Source organism: Symphalangus syndactylus, chromosome 12 (genome assembly GCF_028878055.3).
Source record: "Symphalangus syndactylus isolate Jambi chromosome 12, NHGRI_mSymSyn1-v2.1_pri, whole genome shotgun sequence".
Lineage (NCBI taxonomy): Eukaryota > Metazoa > Chordata > Mammalia > Primates > Hylobatidae > Symphalangus > Symphalangus syndactylus.
In genome coordinates, this window is record NC_072441.2 from 128,765,263 (window position 1) to 128,782,687 (window position 17,425).

Consider the following 17,425-nt stretch of genomic DNA (forward strand, 5'->3'; position numbering starts at 1 on the left):
CATGTGAGTAATTAATTTTTTCATACTCTTTTTGCATATGTGGCATCATCATTCTCAACATCCAAACCAAATTTTGTGTGAGAGAGCCCATCTCCTCTGTGAAGGTGACCAAAACAAGAAGTTGCTTGATCTTTTAGGGTCTTTTTTTCTTATTAGTTCCCAAATCTCTAAAATGAGAAATAATGTTTGCCTGTAATACTTATTTTGAGGATTAGAAATAATGTGCAATGTAAAAGTGCCTAATTATTTCTTTGGAACTTAGTGTTCAACAAATTATATATACAGTAGTAATAACTTAAAGCCAAACAAACTATAGCCTAATTCTCATTCTATTTTCTTACCCTTTACTATTTTCTTTTTCTTCATTGTAATTATTGCTATCTGACATTGAATTATAGGTCTATTTATTTACTTCTTTGTTGTTTATCTCCCCCACTAAAATGTAAAGTATTTGAAGACAAGAACAATGTATGTCTGATCTGTGTAACCTCAGCACATGAAACAGTTTAGGTCATATAAGCAGAGTTCAATAAACAATTTGTTTAAAAATAAAGAAATTAATCAGCCAGGTATCTGTAGAATCTAGAGCTGCCTTTTTCACCTTGACCTCAATTAACTGTGTTACTTTGTCTAAACTCCTTAATTCATTGCTCTGGACCTTAATATCTACCTCTGGCCCTTGAACTTGACATTTGGAGTTGAACTTTTTAGAATCCTCTCCTTTCCTTCTTCTTAAAGACTTTTGTCTGTTAAACTCCTGGCACTCAGTCCTCTGGTTTATTTCTAGTGGGACCCATTCTCTAGAATGTGTTTTTGACTGTAGCCCCGTGACTGACATTCACTCACTGCCCTCCTTAGGCAGTGAGTGATGGGCTCTTCTTGCTTGCTGCACAGACAAAATCAATTCACAGAGACCATGGCATTGTAGTAAAGAAAGAGTTTAACTGACACAAAAATGGCCACAACATGCAGGAGATGGGGTTAATACTCAAATCAATCTCTCAGAGAACATGGGGGCTGGGGTTTTTCCAAAGTAGTTTGGGTAAGTGGTGAGGGTGGCTAGGCAATGGGTTCTTGTTGCTAACTGGTTGGGGGTGCAATCATAGGGGTGTGGGAAATGGTCCTTCTGCGTGCTGAGTCCCTTCTGAGTGGGGACACAGTAGTAGCTGGCAGGTCCAAGTGGAGCCATTGGTGTCAGACATGCAAAAAAATTCTGAAAAGATATCTCAAAAGGCCAATCTTAGGTTCTACAATAGTAATGTTATCTGCAGGAGTAATTGGGGAAGTTACATATCTTGTGACCTCTGAAATTATGGCTGGAAATCTATTATAGTTATGCTTTAGCAGCATTCAGTCTCCGCTATCCTCCTAGCATGGTGGTTTCTCATTGGCTTTGCAAAGGCAGTTGAGTTCTGGGGATGGAATATCATCGTTTCAACTATAAACTAAACTAAGTGTCCACCAAGGTTAGTTTGGCTTAAGCCCAGGAATAATTAAGGGCAGCTTAAAGGCTAAAGGCAAGATAGGAGTTGGCCAGATCAGATCTCCCCCGTTGCCATAATTTTCTCAGTGACATAATTTTTGCAAAAAATGGTTTTAGTAGGTTTGGAATTAGTCATTTATCTTCATTTTAGAAGTGGGAAAATTGAAGACCAGAGACAGCAGGTAATTTTCCTAAGGTCAAATAAGTTGGTGGCATAGCTGAAAAAAAAAAAAGACGGGTCTTCTTTTTCCCAGCCCAGCTGTCCCCCAACTTCAACTTGCCCCATACCATGCAAAGACAGGCATTTTCCCATATTGCTTTCTCTGTTTCCAAAATCCATTGAAAGGTGTTCAATAAAGCAAACACTACTTTTTAGTACAAGTCAACCTTTTTCTAATTGATTTTTCTCATTTTTCAACAGATTTGTAATTGTTAATTTACTTGCTGAGTTGAAGGCAGCATCTGGCTTTGTCGTCCTAACCCTTGGAGTAATTTAACTCTACCTTGTAAGACAGGTCCCCACGCTTATATTATTCTCTGTTGGCATTGTCTTTTCAATCAATCAGTCATGAAAAATTCATGCCCAAGGTAAAGCCCTAGTGAACCACTCTCAGAAAAATGTGATTATCTTTAAACAAAGGGGAGATCTTAGTGTTCTCTAAAATTCATTGGAGAGAGCAGCCTTTAATAAGAAAATATTTTATCTGCTGTTTGCGATCCACAATATACTCTCGCTTTTTTTCATTTAAAATTGATCTATTCCAATTCTCAACTTTGGAAAACTGCTATAAGGTGACGCTTCATGAATGTGAATTCTAATAATTTGACATTTATAAAAGTTCAACTTGAGCATTGCATTAGTTATTAGTGATGAAAAATGTGTCAGCTAAACATAGCAGGATACTTTACTAAACATGCTTATTTGGTGTTGCAAATTATAAATATTTTGGTTTTTAATGAAAAAGTACTTATTTATATATTTATTTTTATTGTCCTCTGATTGTGGAGTGACTGATTCCTTCTTCAGTCCATCTGAAGAAGGAATCTTGGCTCTTATCTTGGCTCTATCCCTGAAGCCAGCAACAAAATTCAATATGGGCCTGGTTATAGCCTTGATATTGACTTGAGACTGAGACTGAACCTAGACATCTACCTTATTAATAGCTCATAAATATTTGCCATTAGCTTCAGGAAAACTGGATGAAAGAACGTGGTTGGTTTACCTCCTGCAGGCAGATAGCTTCAAGCATCTGGTCTGACAGTACCTGATGACTTGATCTCTGCCCTAAAAAGCAGTACCATACAAGCTGTGCAGTAGATCAGTCGTCCTATAATTCCCAGGTGCTTTGAGAAAGGGAAAGGTTTCTTATGAACAAGTGCTGCTCTCTCTCTCTTAGATTTACTGCCCTGTTTGTTATCCACCAAAGCTTTTAATAAAAAAATATTCGTCTGTCCTGAGAAGCAAATTGAAAGCATGGCTGTTTTAGTATTTCCTTTTAACCTGGGACGTGATTCCAAAGGGGAGGAGATAAATTTTCTACTTTTTTGTTTAGAGAATAATTTTCAAAATGAAAAAAAAAGAAAGAGGGACACAGAATGGTTTGTTATATAGAGCTACAGCTTTAGAGTCAAATAAACCTGATTTTGGATGCTGCTTCTACCACATTGTCAGTATTGTGCCCTTGGGAAACTTCTCATGGTTAATTTCTGTGAGAGCTTCAGTTTCCTCTTCTGTAAAATGGAAATATTAATACTTTTCTTGTAATGTTGTTATGATTGTTAAATGAGATTTTGTAGGTAAAGTGCCTGGGATAAAATAAGTACTTAGAACGAAACAGAACAAAATAGAATGAAAAATCAATTAGAAAAAGGTTGACTTGTACTAAAAAGTAATGTTTGCTTTATTGAACACCATTCAGTGTATTTTGGAAACAAACAGAGAAAGCAATATGGGAAAATGCCTATCTTTGGGCAGGGTATGGGGCAAGTTGGAGTGGGAGGACAGTTGGGCTGGGAAAAAGAACACCCATCTTTTTTTTTTCAGCTATGCCAACTTATTTGACCTTAGGAAAATTACTTGCTGTCTCTGATTTTCAATTTTCCCACTTCTAAATAGATCGAAAGAAGCATATATTTTGGAGCTGAAAGAAACCTAAGAAGAGTATTTTCTTTAGCTATCTAGTGGAATATTTAGCTTTCCAACCAGTAAAGTATTATTATTTTGATTTTATGGATGGATGAACTAAGGTAAAATAACATACTAAAGTTTGCAAAGATAGTGAGTGGTGGAGACGAGCTTTGAACTCAGGTTTATGCCTCCTAAGACTTTATTTGTCCAAATTCTTCATTTAACAAATAAATCAAGAAAAGAAACTGAAATTGATTTGTAACATATCATGTCACACCCCATGAACCCAGCCAAACTGTGAAATTCTCAAGGACAGGAAATGCTCTTTTCCTCATTAACAAAAGTGGGAGATTGAAATTTAAAGGATAACAATTGATCAAAAAATATATGTTAGTATGATCAAATTCAAATGGTACGTTAAAATAGCTAGATTTAATATGTGAGCAAGGATAAGCTTATGTTAAATAATTATGAAGATAGTGAAGAATATCAAATTCAGTTTAATACTGAATATACTAGTATATTGGGACTATAAACTACAAGGGAAAGTAAATGACTCTTTACTTTTTATTTCTCTTATTTTCTTTCCCTTTTACAGTTTTTCTTTCTTTTAGTCTTTTTCTTTTCTGCACGGTTCGATTACTGAAACATTAAATAGTATATCCTTCGGCTATTGCTAAATAATGTAGGGACCAAGGGAGAACTCATTCTTTGCCCCCTGAAGTTTAGCTGAAAAATCAACACACAAAAGGCAGATTAATAAAAGACATACAAATTTATTAATGTGCACATAGGGAAAATCAGAGAATGATTACCCCAACCCCCAATGGGTTGCAGAACCTTATAAACCACCTTGAGGTTTTAGAAAGAATGGGGGCTCAGTGCATGACCAGAGCAGGTTATGGTGGTAAATCCGGTCACGGTGGCAAGACAGGCTATGGGAGGGAAAGAAGAGGAGGCTTGACTAGCAAAGATGGTCTTTTATGTAAATGGAACCTCACAGGTAGGAGCTCTCAGAGAGAATAGATGGTACATGTTTCTATCAGACCGTTAAAGGTGTCAGACTCTCAGTTGATGTTTCTAGATCTGAGCAAGGGAAGGCCTGGCTGTATCAATGCAGATTCTCTACAGACACAAATTGCCTATACAAAAGACAGCTTTATAGGGTCATTTCTATTTGTTGGGTCTCTGAACAGCCATCTCAAAATATGACAAATAAATATATTTTGGGATAAAATATTTTGATATCCTTGAGACTCTACTTTGAAACTTTGAAAAGTTTCACAATTTAAAGTCAAGTTGATAGTTTTGGAGAGTTTTGGGTTAGAGATTGTTAGGTACAGTTAGGAAAAGGAGCGGGAGAAAACAAACTGGAATAAGCAGAAAAGAGTAAATTTAAATATATCATCTTATGGCTTTTTAAATCAGTCTCTTAGTCATGATAATAGATTAGTTTGGTTAAATAATTGAATCTCCTTCTAGGAGGTGATATTGTAGATGAGCTAGTCATATATATATGGGTGTGTGAATATATATATATATATGTGTATATAAAATGTAAGAGAATATCTATAATAAGAGACATTTCTATAGAAACAAAAGAAAGTGAAGGTTAATGTCTGGAGTGGTCTACAGACCAGATTTGATTTTGAAATATCTTCAGATTGCAGTGGCAATCTAACAGATTTTTCTGGGTTATAGTTTGACCAAGATGTTCAAGTGAGCTTTCCAGAGTAGTTTACACATCAGCAGGTATAATGACTGGTAATATATGTTATTGTGGTGATTCTCCCCAAAGTTTATATCAAGTTGTTTAACTTTAGTTTATAGGGCTTTAAGAAAAGTAATTTTAATTTTTAGTGATTTTAACTGAGAAAAATCAGAGAATAACTTGAAAAAAAATGGAGACTTGTAGTCAAGAAAGAATTTAGGATACAATGTAAATTATAGGAAAACAATAAAAACTCAAAAACTATGGGCAAGGCTAGAATGTAATAACAGGTATACTATAGGTTTTTTCTGAAACATTTTTTCTCTCTCTCGTTCCCATTTTTACTAAGGTTAAATTATAAAGGGACTAATTTAGTTATGAAATTAAAAGTAAGTTTTAGTCTTATTATTCTTGGCATGACTATTTTATAAAGTGTAGTCGCAATAGTGATTGGCCATAAAGTTGACTTAGTTGGAACTTTTTAATAAGGAATCTCAGATTAGACTTTTAAAAGCCTTGAGGCTAAGAAACCAAGCCAGGGATTTGTCATCAGAGTTTGCCTGTAATAACTGTACAAACTGGTGAACTTCTCTCTTTTTGAGGCCTCAAAATCTTGGGGTGCATGGGCCTGTCAGAAAGTGATATATTTTATTTTCCACAGGTCTAGAACCTTATAAAGAAACCATGTAGATAAGGCATCAGGCCACTCTTTTTCAAGAGCTTTTTATTAGCTCTGTGAAGTTAATCTCAACTTCTCAGAGTAGTTTAGCCATATCTGAAAATATATCATTCCAGTCAAAGTCTTGGTAAAATAACTAGTGTCATTAATTATGTCCTGTGACAAAAGAAAACAGATTCTTATGGAACTAATGTAAATAACTGTGCTGTCATTAATTAAGAATACTCACAAATAATTTTTAAATTCTAGAGAAATTATGTGAGAAAGATAAATGTTTTAATTTTGTTCACAAATATATACTTTACCCAATTATTACAAGCTCTAAATAGTTCAAAAAAGTTTTCTTAATGCTGGAAAACAAAACATAAAAGGAATCAGCAATATTTTAAATTAAAAAGTTATAAAAATCATTTGAGTCCTTTATCAGTTTAGCCCCATGAATTAACTCTTGTTCTGCTTGATGTTGAGCTAGCAATAGTCATGAATGTATTAGCTTTTTAATTAGAGTCCTGGAATTTTTTACCTAGTCCAATAGTATGATTTCTAAAGTTATCAGAAGCATGTATTTAAGAGTACTTGTCAAGGTCCATATTATGAATTTCTTTGAAAAATAAGCAAAGTTTGTACTGTACCTGATTATAAATTACTTTTTAGGAAGAATGAAAGTAAAACAATAATTTTTCTGTGGATTTAAAAAGTCTTAGAATAATCATAACAATTGACAATGAGATTTTGTTATTTCTATGGCATACAATTTGACATAATAATCATAATTGTTACTATTAACATATACCAAAACACATCAGTATGTTAGTAATCTCATACAATTTTAGAACACATATTGATAATACATTTTTACAAGTACAACTCAAAAAAAGTTAAATATCATTTTTTATTTGACAATTTTTTATATGATTATAACATACTATATAATTCCAATATATCTCTCTTGGACTCTCTTGGGCCTTAATAGATGAAAAGTTAATTTCAGGTCTAAAGACTGAATTTAGAATTTGAAATATGACTGTGAGAAGTATGTCAAATATCAAAGGTTTAAAACAGTTGATATCAAAATAGGAGCACAGGTCACTGTAAAATCTTCATTTAGCCAAAGTGATAATTCAGACACTTCAAGCAGCAACAACTTTATTAATAGAGAAGAGGCTGTTTCCCAAATAATCAAAAGACCTAGTAAAGACAGCATGAGGCAAACTAAATCTGTCTCTCTTCTCTCTTTTTTTGGCCTTTTATTTAAAAGTAAACAAAAATTGGCTCGGCGCGGTGGCTCATGCCTGTAATCCCGGCACTTTGGGAGGCCGAGGCAGGGGGATCACAAGGTCAGGAGATAGAGACCATCCTGGCTAACACAGTGAAACCCCATCTCTACTAAAAAACAACAAAACAAAAAATCAGCAGGGCGTGGTGGCACGTGCCTGTAGTCCCAGCTACTCAGGAGGCTGAGGCAGGAGAATGGCATGAACTGGGAGGCAGAGCTCGCAGTGAGCCAAGATCGCACCACTGCACTCCAGCCTGGGTGACAGAGAGAGACTGCATCTCAAAAAATAAAAATAAAATAAAATAAAAGTAAACAATAATCTTTTTAATATTGTATGAAAATGCTACTTAAAATAGAAAATTAGATTTTTCCTTCATATTATATTATTAATATTAAATTTAATTTTAATAAAATCTTATAAACAAATTTAATTTTAATGAGTTTTGAATATACACAAAAGATTTTGATAAGCTCTTGTATAACCTCTTATAATTTTTAAATTTTTTATATTTAGTTTTTTTATTGAAAGTAACATAAAAATTTATAAACTAGACAAAATTATTTTTTAACTAAAACCACGTTTATATTCTTTTATAAAAATGTTTTTATTTTTAATATGCTTTGTATATAGACTATTTTATATTTAGTAGTTTTAATTATTATGTATATTACTTATAATGTTAATTCTCAGTAACCCTTATTTTTTGGTGAAAAAGCTAGGAAGTGGGTAATTTTAATCATGTGCCAGATTTAGAGCCAATGACCAAAGTTAGAGTAATGAAGGCAATGTCTGGTGGATCTAACTTTTTCCATCATGGCCAGGAGGCACTGCTCTGGGCCTGTGAGAATACTGCCGAGGAGTGTCCCCAGCCTTGCCATAGCCACTTCTCTAGACCTTAGGATTTAAAGGCTCACATTTGAAGACATAAGCTCGCAGACAAATTAAGTATTTGAAAATATTATGAAAGTAACACATTTATAACTTTAAAACATCCAGTAGAGACATCATAAACTCGTCTGACTAATATACCCAGGAAAAATGTGTAAACTAAATTCTTAAGATGTATTTTATTTTACTAACAATTTTTAGATTATTTACTATAGATTATTAAAATGATATGAACTTGACAAGTATTAGGCTGGTTAATTAATGAGTATTTATTTATAAGTCAATGGTATCAGATAGACAGTATATAAACAGACATATACACATGTGTGTATATAGACAGACATAAAGACTTTACAGTTTTTATTTTAAAATTTTAGTTATGAGATTGCTATAAGTCACTAGTATAAAAGGATAGCTGGATTTAAACTGTGTCTTTTTAAATGGAAAATGTTAATGTTTATCTGTCACATATGGCCAAAGCCCCTTACTGAGATTTACAGAAAACAGGGTAGTAAATGTTTATGTAAAGTACAGAGACAATTTTAACTTTTTAAATAAAAAGTTTAGGTGTGTTAGACAAAAGAAGATTAAAAACATTTGTCAAGGTAACAAAATCATAGGAATTTACCACTGGATTTTATAAGAAGACTAATTTTATTTAGATAAGTAATTTTTAATTTAGTCTTTGTTTTTTAATTGGATCACTGTGCTCAGGGTGGAGCCCATTAAGGAACATGGCCCAATAATTTAAATTATTAGCATTTGTCATGTTTAGAGCCTAATAATTTAGATAGATGAAAAGCAGACACAGCTAGAAGGCAGAGAATTTAGATTTTTTAAAATCAAGGATTTTATTTTTACACTGAATCCTGGGTCTCCAAAAAGAGGGAAACACCATGGAACTGGGCTACACAACAGTTTTATATTTTACTCCGTTATAAAGACAGTTTTCTAAGTATTTAAACTGCATGTTTTTAAAACTAAGTGCACAAAGAAATGAGTGGCCTCCTGTAGTAATAACATTATTGTGACAATGTACCAAGTAACATTCATTGTACCACTGCCAGCCACTTCCAAAACTGTAGTTCTCACCAGTGACCTGACATCCAATGTACACACAAAGGCCATGTTTTCTGTCACAGCATGAGGTAACTTTTGGTACCCTCAAAAGCCAAAGAGATGAAATAATGTATTATAAAAGACAGCAGAGTTTTAGACCTGAGAGTATCCTTTCCATGACTCTTGAAACTACAAGGAAAATAGAAGGCCCCACAAATGGGGTGAAGGGGTACCTTCTTCTGCATTTTTTAAGAGGTCTGAGTCATTGGAAATCTCTTTTAGATTTTTTATGTGGTACCAAAGATGCAGAAGAAGGAGGGGTAGGCAGGAATAAAAGTAAATGGTAGAATATTTTGTAAGAAAGGAAGTGAACAGACAGACCAAATACATAATTTAAAAAGGGTTTTAGTCAACTAAGAAACCTAAAAACAGAATCGGAAAAGAGAGAACGTCAAAAGTATTTTAGATATGTATATGTACGTGTGTGTATGTGTGTGTGTGTGTGCTATCTTTTAATTGAGTTGACTTTGAACTGTGGAGCTCTTAGAAAAAACACAACGCTTTGAAATATCTTATTATCAGATTTTAGCCAGGACAAACAGCTGAAATTTCTGGCTTTTGAATTTTTTTTTTAAATCGAAAGTACCCTTCTACCTCGTAAGATCTAGAACCACCCCAAAGAGCGTTTACAGAAAGGAAAGTTTTATGTGCAAGTGGTGTACAACCCACGTCTGTCTGGCCATATTTTCTGGGGTCTCAGCTTCTTAACTGACCATCTATACACAAAGTCCCAAAAGTCCCATGTGTCCCCATAGATGGAAGAATATAAGAAATCAAAAGCTGCTCATGGAAGGACAGGATTAATAAGTAGTTACCTTCAAAAATCAAAAGTTACATAAATATCAACTGAAAGAGACTGGTTCTCTGACTAAGAATTGAACCTAGGCCATGGCAGTAAAAGTGTGGAATTTTTACTAGACTACAAGATGGAGTAGCCTTCATTGCGAATCCCATAGGAAACCCACAGTTGGCAGTTTGAGCTTTCAAAGGAGTTTATTTTAGTTTAGATTTTTGTTCTTTAATTTTGTCAAGAGAATTTTAAGACTAATCATGGCACTATTATGTTTTTATTTTAGTTTGATATTCTCATCAATTGTTTGGAATAAGAAATCTCTCCTTTTTTAAAATTCAGGAGTCAAATTTAAAGGACCTATCTTTTTGCCATTGATAATTAGAATTTCCAATGATGTACTTATTCCAGTAGTGACTCAGTCTAATGACTTCTTTGTGGAAAGCCCAGGATGTAATTTTCTAGGTTTAGAAAAATAGGTGTTTTCTAGAAAGAGAATAGAAGAGGCAATCCTAAAGATCCCCCACCCCACAAAAAACTTTACTCCCAGGAATAGGCAAAAGGATCTTGTCACAGACAGTTGAGGTTAGTGTTTATGTAACCCATGAATTTGTGAGGAGCCACCAGTGACAGACCTGTTAATTTGTAACACCATGTAGAGCCTCCTAGGATTAGACTTTCCCAGAACTAACCAAGCAACAAAGGTTGAGGAAAAAAATATATCCCCCTGAGAGCTTAACATGCTTGGAATAAACAGCATATTTGGGTACCCAGCCAATTTGAGACTGGCCACCTGACATGACCTGAAAATCATGCCCCCCAGATGGTGGAAACCAAGAGAGAGAGCTCCTACTTGGTCACAAGGAAGCTTTCAAGGACATAAAACAAGATGAGAGGAAATCTCACTCACTACCCCTCTTTATGACAGAACAGTACAGAAAAACAAGGACAAGGAAAAACTATTTCTGGGAGAAGAGAGACCAAACAATATGAATATTCATGCCAGAAAGCACCAAAAAGTACACCAGAGTCACTATCCCCGAGACGAGTCACAGAAATCCTTTTCTCCCGTTAATCAAAATTTTGCAGAGGAAAAAGAGACAAACAGTGATTTTTACCATCTGCTTGACCAGATTGCACAGAGAGAGGTTGGAGCCTGGCTGTTAAGAAATTCTTATTCTTTCATCAGTTTCTGAGGTCCTATGTTCCCTTAACTGCAGGTTCAAGAAGAATGGCGTTTTGGTATTCTGCTCACAGTGCCAAAATTGTAGGGATTAAAGGAAAACTTCCCCTTCACTCTCTAAAGCTTCTTTGAAAAATCAACTCACAAAAGGCAGATTAATCAGAGAAAAGGATTATAAATTTATTAACATGTACATAGAGGAAAAATCACAGAATAATTACCCTAACCCCCAGTGGGATGCAGAAACTTATATACCACCTTGAGCTTATGGGAAGAATGGGAGCTCAGAGCATGGCCAAAACAGGTTATGGTGGTAAATCAGGACATGGTGGCAAGACAGCTTATGGGAGAGGAAGAAGAGGGGACTTGACTAACAACATGGTCTTTTATGTAAATGAAACCTCACAGGTAGTAGCCATCACAGAGAGTAGATGGTAAATGTTATTATCAGATCTTTAAAGGTGTCAGACTCTCAGTTAACCTTTTCTGGATCTGGGCAAGGAAAGGCCTGGTTGTATCAATTCAAATTCTCTACAGACACAGATTTCCTACACAAAATACAGCTTTACAGGGTTATTTCTATTTGTTGGCTCTTTGAACAGCCGTCTCAAAATATGTCAAAGAAATATATTTTTGGATAAAATATTTTGATTTCTTTCAATAACAAAGCACACCAAAAACCAGTGGCTTAAGACAGGAAACATTTATTAATGCTCATAAGTCCATGGGCCAACCAGATGGTTTTTCTGTATTAGTGATCAACTATAGATTAATCTGCCGATCTTGTCTGGGTGCTCTCATATGTTTGGAAGTCAACTGTCTATATGTTGGTCTACGATGGATTCAGTTGGAATCATTGCACTTTAGTCAATGTGGTCTCATCCACTGTCACCCTATCCTAGATTTGATCAAATGCTGATAGTAGGATTTCAAAGAAAATATGGCACTACACAAAGCTTCTTGAGGTCTTGGCTTGAAGCTGCTATACCATCATTTTACCAGTTTTTATTGGGCAAAACCAATCACAAGATCAGCCCAAATTCAAAGGGGTCACCTTTGGATGGGAGGAGCAGCAAAATCATAGTATAAAGAATATGGATACAGAGTAAGCAGAATAGTTCTGAACAATTTTCAGTCTAGCACATATGATTTGTATGCATTTATAAGAAAATAGACTATCATTAAATGTCTCATCAAGAAAAGGCTGTGCCACCGTTAAGCAAGGTAATCTAGGACTCAAATCCTTCCTCATTTTATTATAAAATGATAACAAAAGCCAATAGGAGTATATACCTAATAGAAGCCAGAAGTGGGTATCAGTGTGAGAAATCATGCAGCAGGTAGAAAAGCCCCCTCAAGGGATGTACTGAAGAAATTTTTAAAAGGAAGGCAAAGCACTGTGCTTGTACTTATAATTCCAGTTACTTGGGAGTCTGAGGCAGGAGGATCACTTGAGCCCAGGAGTTCAAAGCTGCATGAGCTATGATCACACCATGGCACTCCAGCCTGTGCAATAGAGTGAGATCTTGTGTTTGTGTACGTGTGTGTGTGTGTGTTTAAAAAAAAAAAAGGAAAGGAATTTTGGTTTTGCCTGAGTTTTGAAACCTATGCATTCCTGTTTGAGAATTTCAGAAGGACTGAGAAAACCTGTAGCTTCTTCCCCTGTGCCTGATGAGTAGCCCATTAAAAAAAACAGACGTATATACCTGTTATTTCATCTGTCCTATTAACTCTGTAGCACTTCTGTGCAGGGGAAACATGAAGTGAGTATAGGTAGAAATTCATTCATGGGGTGCATTATAGGTTGGCCTAGGATTGAAGCCATCCACTCGGCTGGTTTTCTATTTATTATCCTTCATTTTCCCATCACCCAGGGAGGATAACCTGTTTAATAAATAATAGGTTTAAAGAAAGCCTATTAAATCAGATTTTATTTAATATACACTGATATGGTTTGGCTGTGTCCCCACTCAAATCTCGTCTTGAACTGTAGCTCTCATAATTCCCATGTGTTATGGGAAGGACCTGGTGGGAAATAATTGAATCATCGGGGTGGTTTCCCGCATACTGTTCTTGTGGTAGTGAATAAGTCTCATGAGATCTGATGGTTTTTATAAGGAGTTGCCCCTTTCTCTTGGCTCTCATTCTGTCTTGCCTGCTGCTGTGTAAGATGTGCCTTTTGCCTTCCACCATGATTGTGAGGCCTCCTAGCCATGTGGAACTGTGAGTCCATTAAACCTCTTTTTCTTTATAAATTACCCAGTCTTGGGTATGTCTTTTTTTTTTTTTTTTTTTTGAGACGGAGTCTTGCTCTGTTGCCCAGGCTGAAGTGCAGTGGTGTGATCTCAGCTCACTGCAACTTCCACCTCCGGGGTTCCAGTGATTCTCCTGCCTCAGCTTCCCGAGTAGCTTGGACTACAGGCGTGTGCCACCATGCCCGGCTAATTTTTTGTATTTTTAGTAGAGACAGGGTTTCACTGTGTTAGCCAGAATGGCCTCAACCTCCTGACCTCATGATCTGCCTGCTTTGGCCTCCCAAAGTGCTGGGATTATAGGCGTGAGCCACCGTGCCTGGCCTTGGGTATGTCTTTATCAGCAGTGTGAAAACAGACTAATACATACATTCTGACTTCAGCCCTGTCAGTACCTACTTTGCAGTTACAAAAGATGTGAAGGATTTGGCCCTGATCTCAGTCATCTTACAAACCATACATAGCCACAACTAGGAGGGGAAATGCACTATGGTACTAATTTCAAAGTGATTTGACTCAGAACTGCACATCATCTTTTGGGAAGTGGCTCAAAAGAAAGTATACTCTTCCCATTCAGGCAGATGTGATCACTGTCCTCTGTGCACTATACCCAAAGCTCCAAGAGTTCTTGACATATTCTTCTATTTTTGCATTGATGACACTGGGTTTGCAATAACTTGTTTACTTGCTTGTTTTCTCCATAACAGTGTGAGTTTCCTCAGAATAGAGCATTTACTTATTCAGCTGACTCTACAGAGACCAGTATAAACCCTGGAACAGTCATTCAGTGCAGCCTTAGGTGCTTTTTCTGAAACACAGATCTGAACCTTTCACACCTACAATTAAAACCCTTCAATAGGCCCTTCATATTGCTTTCAGTGAAAGTTATTTCCCACCAGGTCGTTCCCTTTTTAACATGCTCATGTGTCTTAATGACACAGTCTGATCTCTTGCCCTACCCAGCCCCAGAATTACCACTTAGCCTTTGTTCTTGTTGCTCCCTCTGACTGAAATGTCTTCCATGTGTTCTCTCCTGCCTGGCCAGTCCTTATTCCTCAGTAAAAATTCACCTCTCCTTCCCTTAGGCTGGCTACAGACTCTACCTTAGCGTGTGTGTGTGTGTGTCTGTGTGTGTGTGTGTGTTTTATAGGTTTATTTTCCTCACTTAAGGGCAAAGGGCCCAGTCTTATTAATTTATATAATCTCAGCACATAGCAGAGTAGGAAACCCATAACTGTTTATTTAATAAATATTAAAATTATGATTAAATGAATATGTTTTGAATTAGTGCTAAAATTTAGAACAAAATTCTATGTAGGAAATGCTGTCAGACTGAGGAAAAGAGAGGCTTTATTTTTGTCTGTATGTTGGTGAATATTTATTTTGAGTAGGGAGAAGAAAGAGTCTCCCTGAAAGATCTTTTTCTTCTTTCTGTCATGTTGCAAATGCCCTTGTTTGATATGCTAAACTCCCCTTGATGAGAATGTTTTGCTCCATTCCCCTTTTACCTCTTTTGGCTGCCTTCTCACAAGTTTTCAGTGAGGGAGAAGAATCTTCTAATGTGCAATCTGCAAGCCATTTTTTTTTTTTTTTACCATCTCTGTCAGACTGCAATATCTGTGTGAAGATTCTGACAATTTCCAGTTAACAAGACACAGGTGCGGCTAATTAACAAACTTTGTTGGTTCCCTGTGACTCTTCAACGTCGACTTATAATAGATAAGGATTCATTTTTCACATAGTGATTATCCAGACTCCATGCTTTTGATATATGAGGCCCAGGATTGTTCAGCATTTTTTGAAGACTTTAGGTGGCAACTTTTTGGTTCTTCATGGGCAGGAGACTTAGCTTAATCATACATATGATCTATCTCTATATATCCTTACATACATATATGCACATATATGTATACATATGTGTCTATACACATGTACATATTCATATATATGTACATGAAGCTATACATATATATGCAACATATCAATGAATTGTATGCAATGTATATAGATGTATAGGTTCATGTACATATATATGTACATTATATACATATATATGTAGTCTTTTATTGTTCCCTGAACACATTGTCTGGGCAATTATATTTAATTCTAAGAACTCTACCAGATTGGTATGATTTTCCTCCCTACAAAGAACAGGCTCAGAAAGATGATAAATCACATAGTAAGAAGTAGGCTTGAAACTCCAGCATTTCTTTCCACGATGCTGGGAATCAGGTTGCACTCCCAATAGGTAATATAAAAACTGGGAATATGGCTCCGAAGTAAAGGAGCTGATTGGTTGAACAAATAGAGATCTAGATTTTATCCCCAACTCAGCCCCATACCATATTATCTATATAACCTTTGATATGTCATGACACCAAGGCAGATTCATCCTAAACTCCTGTGTAGTTCTGCCCATTTCACACCAACCTTTGTATATGGTGCCATATGATTAGAACATGTTATCAGACATACTCCAAACAGCTTTTCCCCACTGAGTTATAAACCTTCTGTATTATCAGAGGAGGTTAAGTGCCAAGCGTTAGTCTCAAAGGAGTTACTGACATCATTCTTAATAAAATCTACTCATACGTAAGTTATGGACTCAAATTCATTTTGAAGTTTAAATATAACCATTTGTAATGTAAAACTAGGATGAATGATATGGAAATTACCAAATAAAGAAGGAAAAACTTGAAAATATTTTAAGGAAATGTTGTATAACAAAAAATTTTAAAACATAGTAAGGAAGCATAAACAAAATGAATTATGAAAGAAAATAATCATAAAAGATAAGAAAAGGTCACTGAGTGTGATTGAAACCAAATAAATCTTAAAAGGAAAACATTCACTAGAGATTTGCCATAATATAAATTGAAACATAGCATGAAACTACAATTATCAAAATTCTTGGGAGGGCTGGGCGTGGTGGCTCACGCCTATAATCCCAGCACTTTGGGAGGCCAAGGCAGGCGGATTGCCTGAACTCAGGAGTTCGAGACCAGCCTGGGCAACACGGAGAAACCCCATCTCTACTAAAATACAAAAATTAGCCGGGCATGGTGATGTGCGACTGTAGTCCCAGCTACTTGGGAGGCTGAGGCAGGAGAATTGCTTGCACCTGGGAGGAAGAAGTTGCAGTGAGCCACGATAGCACCACTGCACTCCAGCCTGGGTGACAGAGTGAGACTCCGTCTCAAAAAAAAAAAAAAAAAAAAATTATGGGAGGCTGTCATTAGGATAAACATAGACATCAGTGGAACAGAAATTGAAGTCCAAAGATAAACCCAAGCATATAAAAATTTATTATATGGAAATGGTAGCATTTAAAATTAGAAAGGAATGACTTATTCAATAAATGATATTGGCACAACTTGCTAACCATTTGGAAAAAAACTACATTATTCTACTACTTCATATTTTACACTAAAGTTTCAAATGAATTAAAGTTATTTAAATTTTTAAATTTTAAATTAAGGAAATTTCATATATACATAAAATAATATAAAAACACTCAATAAAATGAAGCAGATATTAACATTTTGTCATCTTTCAGATCCTGCTTGCTTTTATTGATTTTGATAAATAAGTCATTACAGATATAGCTAACCTCCTCTCTCCTTACCTCTTTCTTTCTATCAGAAGTTACCAAATTTCTAAAATTATTATTACCATATATAATTTTGTATTTTTATTATACTTGTATTATATATAAGTATACAAATATACTACTGTTTTGTGTTAAATGCTTGCCATTTTCATTAAACATAGCTTTTGGAAGTTTCTCTATGTTGATAAATGTCACTCTAATGCATTCATTTTAAATGCTCAACGGTATTTTGTACTAATGAACCACAATTTATCCAGTTTTTTAAATTAAGTGGTTTTAGTTACTTTTTTGTTTTACTATTATAA

General features: G+C 35.4%; 1 protein-coding gene and 1 long non-coding RNA gene across 9 annotated transcripts in view; one reads left to right on the top strand and one right to left on the bottom strand.

The window, feature by feature from the left end:
* AGBL4 (AGBL carboxypeptidase 4) overlaps positions 1-17,425 on the top strand; it is a 1,484,537-nt gene that overhangs the window by 702,008 nt on the left and 765,104 nt on the right. The window lies entirely within an intron of this gene.
* On the bottom strand, positions 11,949-15,130 carry LOC129469017 (uncharacterized). The gene is made up of 3 exons (XR_008652890.1): positions 15,019-15,130; positions 12,965-13,142; positions 11,949-12,173 (listed from the first exon to the last, which is right to left on the bottom strand). It is a non-coding gene; the product is annotated as an uncharacterized lncRNA (long non-coding RNA).